Below are 13990 nucleotides of genomic sequence, written 5' to 3'. Positions count from 1 at the left end.
GGAGTTGACGAATGCTGCTAATAGCAAGTATGGATTCCTTTTTTGTAAAAGCTGATGGTGGTCTATGACTTCTCATTCTGTTTCTTGTAATGCTTTAATATTGCAAGGCGCCTTACCACTGAGCGTTACATAATAAATCTATTCTATTACAACAGAAGCCTAGCACTTTAACGCTCAGGCACAGCGTCTCCAGACGACCGACGACCGTAGAGAATTAAAAAAAATTCCCATTTTACAGGAATGGTCGCTTGTGAAATTAAAATATAATTCACATTATTATCAAAGCGCGTAAATTGGTTCAGTTTTTTTTTATATAATCTTTCATCTCCCCACTTCTTAAATCTTTTCAGGTAAAGTAAATATTGTTTCAATATTTACAAACCTATTTCTTGATATACGATAACACAAGTTATTCAGTGTCTCTAAACTATGAAAGAATCAGTGTGACATTTTTTACGACGATCGCTAACCGTAATCTGTGACATCCAATCGGTTCAGGGGACCCAAGAAAGGATTAAACAGATTCAATAAATCTTGAGAGAACGCATTTGTTTAAGTATTTAATCCAATGTTCAGCAATCTAAGATTAGAACTTTAAACACTTTTCAAATGCTGTAGGGTTTGAGTTTGAGTTTTTAGTTTTTTTGGCTCATGGTACATTTTAGGCCATGTCGTGCCCGTAATACCTCAAGGATTACTCTCCCTTCATACCACAAGAGCTAAATTTTTAGTTAAGTTATTAAAAACAAGGTCTATTCACAGTTAAAATAGTAAAGGTAGGAATTGAACTCATTTCTTGTTATGGTGTAAGGTTGAGATGTGCTGTTTGCTGTCCAGTGAAGCATCTAGCTACATAAGCTTTCTCTGTGTTCTAATAAGCTTAGCCTTCAAGTAGCTGTAACACTTCATTGTAGGAAATATCTTTTGCAGTCAATCTAAGTCAGGCAACTTCTACAGTAAATAAATAAGTGTGTTCATTCACTAGGGCTAACACATAACAGCCCTCTACAGTAAAAGAGTCTTGTTCCTAATTCTACCAGTCCTTTCCCCAGCAAACCTAAAAACGGAGCAAGGACAGCCTTCCCAGCTTCGCCCCAGGTCCTTACCACAGTCTTCAGGCAGCATACATTTTTGACGGCTTTTTAGTTCAGAACAATTCCGACTTGATACACAGTCTTTCCACTCTCCCAGCGTCTTCTGGTTCAATAGTGCGCTCGTACGCACCACAAGCACTGGTGATAGGCAGGGTTACAGCAATATTAAGAAAAGTCTTATAATAGTCTTTTTTTTTTCTCTGTTGAAAGCTAAACATAGTGCTATGCTTTCAATTTTATTATTACAACTGTATTACTTGTTTATTACTGTAGATAGCCTTTCGTAATAACCAAAATTGCTTTGTTTTTGTTTTTTAAGTTTTGTAATACTGATTAGCTCTTGTATCATATATTGTTATTTTTCTTGCAATGTAATACTTGTTGATTTCAATTTTAAAAAAAACGTATTGATACAATTAAAAAAATAGTAAATATCTGGTACTGCCAGATCGAGATTAATGACAGAGAATGATAATACTGCGTATGCCCCGTTGACGTCTTGTGAGTGAAATAGTGGAATGAGAGATTTCAAGTTTTATATTTGGTCAAGAATGAGATGAATGTACACTTGCAAACATGAAATTAAATAAAATTAAGATGTTATTGGAGATTTTCATACATGGCGAAAGGCCTATAAATGGTACACTTTTCGGTGTATCCGGTGTATTAAACAAATGAATTGATGATAAGCCGTTTATAAAAGAGGTGTGTATGTATATAGTGATTGTGGTAGTATTGTAGTATGAAATTTTTTTTAAGTCTCTTCTGTTTGTAACTTTTATTGGGTTGACAATTTTGAAAATCGATTAAGCGTCCTTGACAGTGGTTTATTTAAAGTGAAATCTCTTTAAAGTTTAAGGAAAAAAAATCTTTTCCTTAGATCAAGTTACTATTCATTAACATTCTACTGTCATAAATCGCTTTTGTTCTAGAATGCTTGCGTTTCTGTGTATCTGTTGTGGGTCTATCAATAACGAAGTGGACTTACAATTAGATCATTGGGTCATACAAATGTGGACAAAAAAGGTGAAATAAAGAAATTGGACTTTTCATAGAGATAACCTAATCTTCAAGTAGCAGCTCTTGCGTGTAATTGAGAACCTAACATGAAAGAGTTGGATGATTATCTTTTGTCCTCAGCAGACACTTCAAGTTTTCTCCAGGGCTTCCTTGGATGAACGCAACGAGTGTCTTCAGAGAGACACATTTTAAAAGTCAGAGAACTGATAAATTTGATATGCATTGTTTTAACAATGGCTACTACTAGTCTAGAGATTGAGACAGGTTGAAACATTATAAGACAGTTTTGGCGAAGAATAGGTTTTAAACAAATAGCTCGGCATTCACTTTCAAAAAAAAAAAAAAAAAATGTCTGTAGAACAAACTGATGTGGCTGTCCCACTATATGGTACAGAAATTACCTATACTAGTCGACCGGCGGCGTAGCATACGCCGCTATTTTGCAGGGCCGGCGGCCTTAGGCCACAGCAACCTATGCGACCACAGTAAGCCCTGCACTTTAATAGGACCCGCGCTAATTCTAGGTGTATAAATTATCAAATTAAACCATTTTATAACTTATAACAGATTTCCCGCGGCCTCCTGTCGATTTACCAGGAGCTCCAGGAAATCAGAAATTGCAAAATATACGAAAAAGTCCTGGAAATATCCAGAAATTATTAAAATTTTTTGAAAACTCATACAAATCTCCTGAAATATATAGACAAAATTGTCATTTTGGGGTGTCATTCAATATGGAAAACGCCAATCTTACGCGCGATACAAAAAAACGGCATTATGCAATACCCGTAATTGTGGAATCTAGTGAAAGAAGCTTATCGCTCCTCAAACTAATGAAGAATTAATGAAGGTCAACAATTCTCGTAAATAGATTGAAACATTTGGTAATTCTTGCTATTGAGCGTGATCTATGTAGGAAACAGAATTCTTATGATATATTGTATGACTTCGCTACACAAAAGGCAAGTGTAGTAATTCTGTACGTAGTAAGGAATGAATATAATTTTCACTTATTATCCGTATCCTTACCCAAACTGGACGCCGCGAATTCCGTTTCGCATTGGGTCCCACAATGGTTAAATCCGACCCTGCTATTTAGTGACGGGTGACTTACTTAGACTTAGGTCCTCCCGCGCCGTTCGGCGCATTGGGCGGCAAGCTGTCTCCATAATGATCTGTCACTGGCAATGTCTGAAGCCTCTTCCCATCTGGTGTCCACTGTTCTGAGGTCCTCCATGAAGGTGTGTCGCCAGGTAATACGAGGACGTCCCTGTTTGCGCTTTCCTCGTTTTGGCTTCCATGTTATCGCAACTCTTGGTGTGCGTAATTCATTTTGACGTAGAACTTGTCCCGCAAACCTCATGCGACGCTCAGTCACAACCTCACTAAGTGTTCGACTCCCAGTTCGGCATAGGATTTCCTTGTTTGAGATCCGGTCTGTGTAACTGACTCCCAAAATCCGTCTCAGCCATCTCTGTTGAGCCACATTTAGTCTTTTCTCAATTTTGACAGATGACTTCCACGTCTCACATGCATATGTAGCAGTTGGAATGACGATTGTGTTGAGAAGGTGTATTTTTGTCTCGAGTCCAATGGCTTGGCTAGTCCAAATAGGCTGCAGCCTTTGGAAAATGCTCCCTGCCTTTCCTATTCGGCACGCTACATCATGGTAAGCATCTCCATCATTTGTTATGATGCTGCCAAGGTACGTGAACTTGTCCAGCTCTTCAAGCTTTGACTCGCCAAGTCTGACGGGGACACCCTTTGCCTTATATCCCACTCGCATAATTTTAGTCTTATCCAAGTTTATGCGGAGGCCAATTTTGGGTGCCTCTCTGTCTAGGTTCTCCGTCATTTCTTGAATGCATTTATTTGTAGCCCCGAGTAGTGCAACATCATCAGCAAAGTCCAAGTCCGTCAATCGGAGTTGTTCATGCCATGGAATACCAAAGGCAGTCTGGTTCATTGCTCTCCTCATTATGTAGTCGATGGCTAGGAGGAAAAGGAAGGGAGATAAGATGCACCCCTGTCTCACACCTGTCTCGATTGTAAAAAACTCTGTTGTTCCCTCTTCTGTTTTAATGCAGCAACTAGACTGACGGGTGAATACATGGTAAATTACTTGTTCTCTTTCCATGACTTCTTGGTCTAAATGGTTAAGTCCGGCCCTGCTATTTAGTGACGGGTGAATACTACATGTTCTCCTCCACCCCTCCTTTTTTTCGCCTCTAAAATTACGTGGGGTAACTGTAGTCCGTCCGACTTGCAGAAATATAAAAGTGATCTTTCCATTACTTGGTTACCAAACTCTTGAGCCATGAAGAGAATTATATATATAGACATATATATATATATATATATATATATATATATATATATATATATATATATATATATATATATATATATATATATATATATAGAGAGAGAGAGAGAGAGAGAGAGAGAGAGAATGTTAAGAAATAAATATGTAAGAGACGGCGACGGGTGAAATGTCAGCAATTATTGGACAGTGAAATGGAGTGTTTTTTTTAAATTTAATTTTGGCATAAAGTTTTTCTTAAGTTCAACGTGTACTTTTGTTTTGTTTTTAGATAGCATGCCTTATATATTCTAACATACTCAGTGCACACTGATTCAATATCTTTTGTGGACTTGTGGGGGGTAGGGGAATCTGGCAGCAGGTGAAGAGCTGCAGAGCTGCAGATACGATTCAGCTAGAGACACACCAAGATTTAATTGTTCTGGTCTACATCAGAATTCAAACTCGATCCCTCTGGTTAGGTATCTAAGATGTTTAGGACTATTAGAGACACCGGTCCAAGAAAATACAAAATGAGAGAGAGGAAAGAAAGAGAGAGAGGAAAGAAAGAGAGAGAGAGAGAGAGGAAAGAAAGGGACAGAGGAAAGAAAGAGAGAGAGGAAAGAAAGGGAGAGAGGAAAGAAAGAGAGAGAGGAAAGAAAGAGAGAGAGAGAGAGGAAAGAAAGGGACAGAGGAAAGAAAGAGAGAGAGGAAAGAAAGAGAGAGAGGAAAGAAAGAGAGAGAGAGAGTGAGAGAGGAAAGAAAGGGACAGAGGAAAGAAAGAGAGAGGAAATAAAGAGAGAGAGGAAAGAAAGAGAGAGAGGAAAGAAAGAGAGAGAGGAAAGAAAGAGAGAGAGAGAGGAAAGAAATAGAGAGAGGAAAGAAAGAGAGAGAGAGGAAAAAAAGAGAGAGAGAGGAAAGAAAGAGAGAGAGAGGAAAGAAAGAGAGAGAGAGGAAAGAAAAAGAGAGAGAGGAAAAAAAGGGAGAGAGAAAAGAAAGAGAGAGAGGAAAGAATAAGAGAGAGAGGGGAAAGAAAGAAAAAGAGAGAGGAAAGAAAAAGAGAGAGGAAAGAAAGGGAGAGAGTAAAGAAAGAGAGAGAGAGGAAATAAAGAGAGAGAGGAAAGAAAGAGAGAGAGAAAAGAAAGAGAGAGAGGAAAGAAAGAGAGAGAGGAAAGAAAGGGAGAGAGGAAAGAAAGGGAGAGGAAAGAAAGAGAGAGAGAGAGGAAAGAAAGAGAGAGAGAGGAAAGAAAGAGAGAGAGGAAAGAAAGAGAGAGAGGACAGAAAGAGAGAGAGGAAAGAAAGAGAGAGAGGGGAAAGAAAGAGAGAGAGAGGAAAGAAAGAGAGAGAGGAAAGAAAGAGAGAGAGAGAGGAAAGAAAGAGAGAGAGAGGAAAGAAAGAGAGAGAGAGGAAAGAAAGAGAGAGAGGAAAGAAAGAGAGAGAGGAAAGAAAGAGAGAGGAAAGAAAGAGAGAGAGAGAGGAAAGAAAGAGAGAGGAAAAAAAGAAAGAGAGAGAGAAAAGAAAGAGAGAGAGAGGAAAGAAAGAGAGAGAGGAAAGAAAGGGAGAGAGGAAAGAAAGGGAGAGATGAAAGAAAGAGAGAGAGGAAAGAAAGAGAGAGAGGAAAGAAAGAGAGAGGAAAGAAAGAGAGAGAGAGGAAAGAAAGAGAGAGAGGAAAGAAAGAGAGAGGAAAGAAAGAGAGAGAGAGGAAAGAAAGAGAGAGAGGAAAGAAAGAGAGAGGAAAGAAAGAGAGAGAGGGGAAAGAAAGAGAGAGAGGAAAGAAAGAGAGAGGAAAGAGAGAGAGAGGAAAGAAAGAGAGAGAGGAAAGAAAGAGAGAGGAAAAAAAGAGAGAGGAAAGAAAGAGAGAGAGGAAAGAAAGAGAGAGAGGAAAGAAAGAGAGAGGAAAGAAAGAGAGAGAGAGGAAAGAAAGGGAGAGAGAGAGCAAAGAAAGAGAGAGAGAGGAAAGAAAGAGAGAGGAAAGAAAGAGAGAGAGAAAGGAAAGAAAGAGAGAGAGAGAGGAAAGAAAGGGAGAGATGAAAGAAACGGAGAGAGGAAAGAAAGGGAGAGATGAAAGAAAGAGAGAGAGGAAAAAAAGAGAGAGGGGAAAGAAAGAGAGAGAGAGAGGAAAGGGAGAGATGAAAGAAAGGGAGAGATGAAAGAAAGGGAGAGAGGAAAGAAAGGGAGAGATGAAAGAAAGAGCGAGAGGAAAAAAAGAGAGAGGGGAAAGAAAGAGAGAGAGAGAGGAAAGGGAGAGATGAAAGAAAGGCGAGAGAGGAAAGAAAGAGAGAGGGAAAGAAAGAGAGAGAGAGAGAAGAGAGGAAGAAAGAGAGAGGGAAAGAAAGAGGAGAGGAAAAAGGAGAGAGGAAGAAGAGAGAGGAAGAAGAGAGAGAGAAAGAAAGGGAGAGAGGAAAGAAGATCGCTCTCCCGTCCTTTCGCTCATCCCCACCTTTAGATCGAGAAAGAGAGGAAAGAAAGAGAGAGAGGAAAGAAAGAGAGAGAGAGGAAAGAAAGAGAAGGTGTGTGTGTGTTTGTGTGTATATGTTTATCTCCGGTTCTGATTTTCCCCGATCTTGACTACTAATGGTCTGCCTTGCCACAAAAGTTGCCTGCTAGAAAGCAGCAGAGATTCAAGTCTATGGCCTGGACAGCAGTAAGAACTTGACTTGCTGTTTCATTGGTCTCCAGCCAGTCTTAATTCGAAGGAGCTCACCAGAGAACTTTGTATGCTCAAGAATTTTGACATTTTTGCGGCCTTGTCCTCTTCTTATCTTCTGATATAAAAATTAAACACAAAACTTCATTTACAGAAGTCAGTTGAACGTGTTCTGCCAGCCTCCTTCCTTCATTAAGAAGTGTTAGTGAATTCAATGGTGTTTCATAAAAACGTATTGCTCAGAGTTCCGGAAGATCTGTGATTTTGTGTTTTATTTGGCACGCCCAAGGGATATCGCTAACGTAGAAAATAAAAGATTCTTTTTGTGGTTGATAAAGTAGTAGTTTAAGTAGCGGCTTCAATCCGAACGAATGTTCTCAGAGTTCCACAAGTAAACCTTGCAGTTTAATTGTTGAATTAATATGAAAAGTCTTCTTTTTTTTTTTTGTTCTCATTTTTCATGTTGGAGGATTCAGATCAGTAATCTTATATATGAGTTGAACCGCGCAGTGGTTTCCAGATCAGGCAGTTCTCTATATAGTTTTTTTTTTCTATAGGACGGTTTTGGGACCTATTGAATAGTATGCAGCTTTGAAGGACATGGTTTGCATTCTCTGGTGATGCTCCACAAGGGCATATTCCGAATTTTAGCTTCCGGAACATATGTTTCCTCGTTCTGCTGTGTCCGGTTTTGATTCAAAAAAATTGTGCGTTGATCATCATGTTAGACACCTTATAACTGGCATCCTTTTTCTTGTAATTAGGATGTGAGCTGGCCCAATTCTCATTTATTCTACACTCTATCATTTTCATCATTTCTTCTGGGTAGAGAGGGATTTTCATTTGTTTGTTATATATTTCAATAATGTAGAATTTATTCCCCCTTTTTCCATATGTAACAAAATGATTATTTACCAATAGTTAATTGAATAATTAATTAATTTGTTTATTGATTCATGCTTTGTTAGTAATAATAAATAATTGCGTAAAGTTTCAACTTGACCCGAGCATGGGTGTAGGAGAAAAAACTAATACAATTATCCAAGAGAACCTAACTCCACACATTTAGGCATATCTCTCAATACTGAAGGATTGATTTCCCTTTTTGGTACCAAACAAAAATAATTAATTATCATATTTGATTTATTAACTTTTTAATTATTTTTCTTCATTTGTGTTTCGTTATGTATAATAAATAATTGTGTAAAGTTTCAACTTGATCCGAGAATGGGTGTGGGAGAAATAACGTGTTCAAAGTTTGTACCAGACAGACAGAGTGAGTTGATATGTAAAAAAAAATGGCTTACCTTCGATTATCGCTGTATATCTCCTAGGCCAGTTGTTTAAATATCAAGCATATAGTTCCAGGAAGAATATTGAATTATGAAGATGTATCCTTAAACACAATCCCTAATATCCTACTTCAAAGAAGCGGTAAACTGAACACAGATTGACTGAAACATACAATCCTGCACGATACTATGATAACCCGCAGACTAGATCTAGTACAGCCTCTATTTCAAACATTGGAAATGTCATTCACGAAGATGCGAATAAGCTACGTAATGAAAGAGATTGGGCGGGGGTCGTTGGCTTGGAAGTAACAACCCGTGTAAACTGCTAGCGATGCGATAGTAAGCGTTTTTTTTTCTCCCAGGATAGTAAAATTTTAAGGAGAGAGAGGGGTTGGGGGCAGCGGGGGGCAGACACAACAACCTGTAGTAACAACCTGCGCTGCATGAGGGACACGAAGTCCTGAATTCGGTGCTTGAGTCTCCTCCTCCTCCCCCCTTTTCCTGTTCGTCTGTCGCCTCGCTGCACAGTTGCGTTGACACTTTGTATGAAGCCATACTGCACTCTTATGGTAACATTGGTAAACGTGCGCCCTGGGGCGACGCGTGGGCGCTAACACACACACACACAAAAAGATCTTTAGCGGCGTGGGAGATACATCCATGTGCAGGAGGTACAACAATAATAGTGAGGGGGGAAGGGGGGGGGGTAGGTTGAAAAATTGCTTTCAAGAACTGAACTATGAAACTAAGAGAAACTGCTCTCCTTTTAGCCCCACTCCTTTTTTTTTCCTCCCTGTTGTATCAGGCTTATGTGGAGTCGGGGACTATGTTAGCGAGTCATACAAAAAGAGATATAAACAAAGAGACAAGAAAACAAAATGAAATTCCTTCAGTAGAATTTCTTTCAAACAATGCGTGATTTTTGAATTTGTTTGTCTGTCTGTTTGTCTGTGTGTGTGTGTGTGTGTGTGGGGTGTAAATGGTGGATTAAAAAGAAGGGGGAGGGGGGATGGCCTAATTTCTTTATGCTAAAGTTAGTGAAGTAAACTAAAGCAAAGTAAATAAAAGAACACCTTTTAAGCAATGCCAATTTTGGGCTGATGGTGTAAATGTATAGGTATTAAAGTTTCTACGGTCTACAGTAAACGAAATAGTCATGTGGCCAGTACGAAGACCAACCGCTTTACTCTCTCACTACTAATGCAAAATACCCACTAAAGTTTGGTAGACTCAGGGACTCCCGAAACTTAATATTCAAGCGTTAACCAAGATTCGAAGCTCTACGAAATGAACCACAGTCGTTCTACGATTGAAGAAGGCCAACTACATTCCATTCCTGATATTTACGGTGACTCAAGTGTCTGTGAGCAATATTCAATAGCAATGTCTTCGAGTCGGAAGATTAAGAAAGGGTGCTGTGTTTTATATCGCAACGCTAACCCAGTTGCATCCTGCATATTTTTTTACTCATTTCGTACAGACAAAGACTTTGTTTTCCGGCGATCTATGTAAGTTTTCCTTTCGTCTTCTGTGTATGTCTTCAATAAAAGCTTTTCTTTGGATCTGAAATGTGTGTCTCTCAGCCTTTGTGAGAGTTCTCCAGCAGTCTCTTTCAAAGGCCGTCTGCTACCAACTACTTTCCTCTATGCCAGTAGGGCGAAATGGCAACAGAGTTAATTTTTCTTACTAACTCTTTATGACTCTAAAGGAAGCGTTCGCAGAGCCTCAGTAATGCTATATATGTATTGGTCGTGTAATCCATGCTTGTTAAACGCTTTGTTTGTACTCTACTTCTCTTGCTCCCAACATTTTCAAACTTTGGGACAACTCTCCCCCACCTCCTTACTTAAGAGAAGGCGCGGAGTGCTAACTAAAAGCAGATGTAAAGTATTACATCTTTATTACCAATGGCGTTCGAAAAAGAAGCGAGGCCAAAGGCGGAGAAAATCATTGAAACTTCTCCATAGTCTATCTTTGTACCACATCAGCCGTGATGGTGTCTGACATAGAAACGGTCCTTTGAGGAACAGTGTGTGGAAAGTGACATATTTGTTGGGGCTTTCTTCCATTCCAGCCAGTGGACTCGGTCCTTAGGCAACACAAATGGGGTTCTTTTTTGCTTTCCCTTTTTTACCAAATCGTCTCCTCTATCGACCGTTTCCACCCGAGCGCCAGGGACGGCCTTAGGCCACTGCAACCCATGCGACCGCATTGGACCCCACACTTTCATAGGTCCCGCGCTAATTCTAGGTTTAAAATAATTAAATATACGAAAAATTCCTGGAAATCTCATGAAATTATTTAATCTTTTAAGTCATAAAAAATCTCCTGAAATATAGACAAAAACTGTCATTTTGGGTTGTAATTCAATATGGGAAACGATAATCTTACGCTCATTTTTAAAAAAAATCGGCATTATACAGTACCCGTAACTGTGACATCTAGTGAAAGAAACTTCTCGCGTCTCAAACTAATGCAGAATTACTTGAGGTCAACAATACACCAAGATAGATTGAACAATTAGCTAATTCTTGCTATTGAGCGTGATCAATGTAGGAAACAGAATTCTGATGATATACTGTATGACTTTGCTACACGCAAATCTCGTCAAGTTAATTAGATCGTGATTTTGTACTTAGTAACGAATGATTAAAATGCAAATACTAATTTATTTTTTAATACAGAATCGCCATTTTCGCTCATAATCCGTATCCTTACCCAAACTGGGCCCCACGCAATCACGGATTTTTCAAAGTAAAACTGCATTTCCTGTCCATCTAGAACTGAACTAGCATGACGTCTGCTCAAGACGTTTTCTTGTACGTTCGCACTCAAGATTCATCACTCTGTGTTCCACTAGGTCCTGTGGGCGGGTTGGGAGATTCCAAAATGAACTGAGACGAAGCAGTCGGACACAAACATATACACGCATAAGAAAAGGAAAATAATTTTTCATGACTATTATTTTCTTTTTTGAAAAGTAATTATGTATATGTAAATTATGTTTAAAATTTTCTCTTTAATGCTGTATGATTTAATATTAGTGAAATGCGAAACTTTACAAATAAAATTGAAAAAAATATACTAATAAAAAAATAAATAAAAAGCTCCCCCCCCCCCAAAAAAAAAAAAAAAAAAAAGAGTCCCAAGGATTCCGATGATGACAAAGCTAAATTGAAATAGCGCAAATTCTGAGGTTTCCTTAAAAAAAAAAAGAAATAGGCCTACTAGTAAAATATAAATAATTAATAAAAAAAAATTATCTACCAATAATTAATAATTAAATGACTAATTGAGTATTTTTGTTTATTAATTCATGATTTTTTAGGTAAAATAAATGATTGCATAAAGTATAAACTTAATCATAATCTTCTCTGTCGATGAATAACTGTGCAAAAATTCAGCCTGATCCGATAAAATGATGTGCCAACTTTCTTAGCAGACAGAAGGTCAAAGGGAGTTAATAGAAGCTTTGTTAAAAAAAAAACCAAACAAGTAAAATGAGTAACAAGATAAAAAAAAAGTTATAATGATTTTAAAATAAAAAACAAGAAAAAATATTTAATAAGAAAAAAAAGTAATAAAAAGAGAAAAATATTTGCTAATAAATAAAAAGAAATAAATTATTTTCCTTTTTGAAAAACTCATCAGACAAAAACACCCTCCACGCAGAACATGACCGTGATGCACGCATTGCACAATATCTTAATTGTCAACATTAGAAAACATGAGAAACTTACATGCTGTCCTTGTAATCTACCCGGGCTAACGGGAACCCCAAGCAGACCCCAACCAGACAAAACAAAAAAAAAATAATAATAATAAAAAAAAGAAATAAAATAAAGACACGAAAATAAAATAATTTAGAAACACGGTGCAGCACAACAATTACACTTTCTTTAGGACTTTTAGCATTAAAAAAATAAAAAAATAGGATCTCCTTCAGTCGCGAAGTGACTCTGGATCATCTGTTGGAAATGAGATGATTGCCTGGGTATAAGCTGTGGTCGGAACGATGTCGACCAGACATCAAATACCCCCTCTCCACGCAGCTGATGTATCCGAAGGAACTCAATATCTGAACCACACGTGAAGGCCAGGAGTTGGACTGGTTGTCACAGGCTAATTGAGACGCATGCCATTAGGAATTTCAACAATTACGAAATGAAATGAAGGCGGAGCTGGAAAAAAAAACAAGTTGCAGGGGTCACTGTGACTGAAATGAAGGGGAAGATTAAACCACCGGTGTTTGACGGCTCTGTGTCATGGTCGGTGTATCGATTACAATTCAAAGCGGCGGCGAAAATCAACAGATGGAATACTAAGGCAGAGAAAGCAACTGGTCTCATGTTGGCACTCAGAGGCAAGGCATCCGAATTGTTACATACTATGACGGATCGGACAGACTACGATGCCATGGTCAAAACAATGGAACTACGATACAGCAATGAACACCTGCAGGAAGTTTTCAGGATGCAATTAAAGAATCAACAACAGAAAAACGGAGAGACATTACAGGAATTAGCAGCAGACATAGAGCGTCTCGCCCGTCTTGCTTACCCATCGGCAACAAGGGAATTTCTGGATGTTCTGGTTACAGATGCTTTCATAGATGGAGTGCGAGATTCGGAACTAAGAAAGCAATCCGAATAAGCGGAAAACGAAAAATCAACGAAGCCCTCATCTATGCCATGTCCTACGAGGCGGCCGAAGTTTCATCGAGGAACATACAGTATTGTCGGACGTTACATGTGTCGGAAGAGGAAGATCTGCCGAGGCTGATCCGAAGAAAGGTGGAGAAGGCTTTAAATGAACGGGAACATTATCGGACATCAAGACATAATAGAAAGACCCTTCATTGCTGGAATTGTAGCACTCCAGGTCATTTACGGAGGAATTGTAACAGGATTTCCCAAGGCCAAGGTTGTGCTTCAGAACGTCAAACGCTACGGTCCACCGGGTTCAAGAAACAAGGACTGACAGCTCAGAATGTCGAACTCGAGAATAACGACTCCTTTCAGAGTGTTAAAACAGACGGAGAACGCACACAATTTAGACCTAAAAAAAGCCTTTGCCGTGACGGGCCTAGAAGGCGAAAACTTAAACAGAAGCAGTCCGGTGCAAATAACCGCTTTTTGTCTGCATGAGATCATATTAGATGTGACAATATATGGCAGGTCGCAACTGTGTTTGCTTAGCCATGAGAAACAACTGCTCTCACCCTTACTTCATCTTCCGAACCGAGGACCTTGACATTCTATTGTAAGAGACTTTGTTCCAATGTTTCCCCCATCTGTTACACACCTGAACACATAAGGAGAGATGGTCCTGAGTACCCTAAAGGTACAGCCTACACATTGTACGCTGAATTTACTAAATGCGCACTGGTTTGTTTTTTCATGCGCTTTTTTTAAAGAGTGTTCAATGTTTGTTTCTTTTCTTTCAATTCTGTAAATCCCACTGAGATCGTCGCAGCAATCGTTGTCACGTTTCTCGCCCTGAAAGTCATCCCCGTCAGACTAGCCCACAACACAGTCACAGACAGCGCTCCAATCCCCAGCGCTTCCATCACCACTGTTTGTGCAGCCACAGTCCTTACCAGGCAACTGCTCCTTCCCTAACGAGTTTATTC

At 38.9% G+C, this 13990-nt stretch overlaps 1 protein-coding gene across 1 annotated transcript in view; it reads right to left on the bottom strand.

The window, feature by feature from the left end:
* Positions 1–8683, bottom strand: part of LOC106070395 (papilin-like) — a 166020-nt gene extending 157337 nt beyond the window's left edge. Inside the window, exon 1 of the mRNA XM_056023294.1 lies at positions 8371–8683. The gene's annotated coding sequence lies outside the window, so the exon portion shown is untranslated. The remainder of the gene's footprint in view (positions 1–8370) is intronic.
* Positions 8684–13990: the final 5307 nt, after the last annotated feature.

The sequence above is a fragment of the Biomphalaria glabrata genome, chromosome 3, assembly GCF_947242115.1.
Source record: "Biomphalaria glabrata chromosome 3, xgBioGlab47.1, whole genome shotgun sequence".
NCBI classification, from domain to species: Eukaryota; Metazoa; Mollusca; class Gastropoda; family Planorbidae; genus Biomphalaria; species Biomphalaria glabrata.
This window is presented reverse-complemented; position numbering and strand designations above follow the sequence as displayed.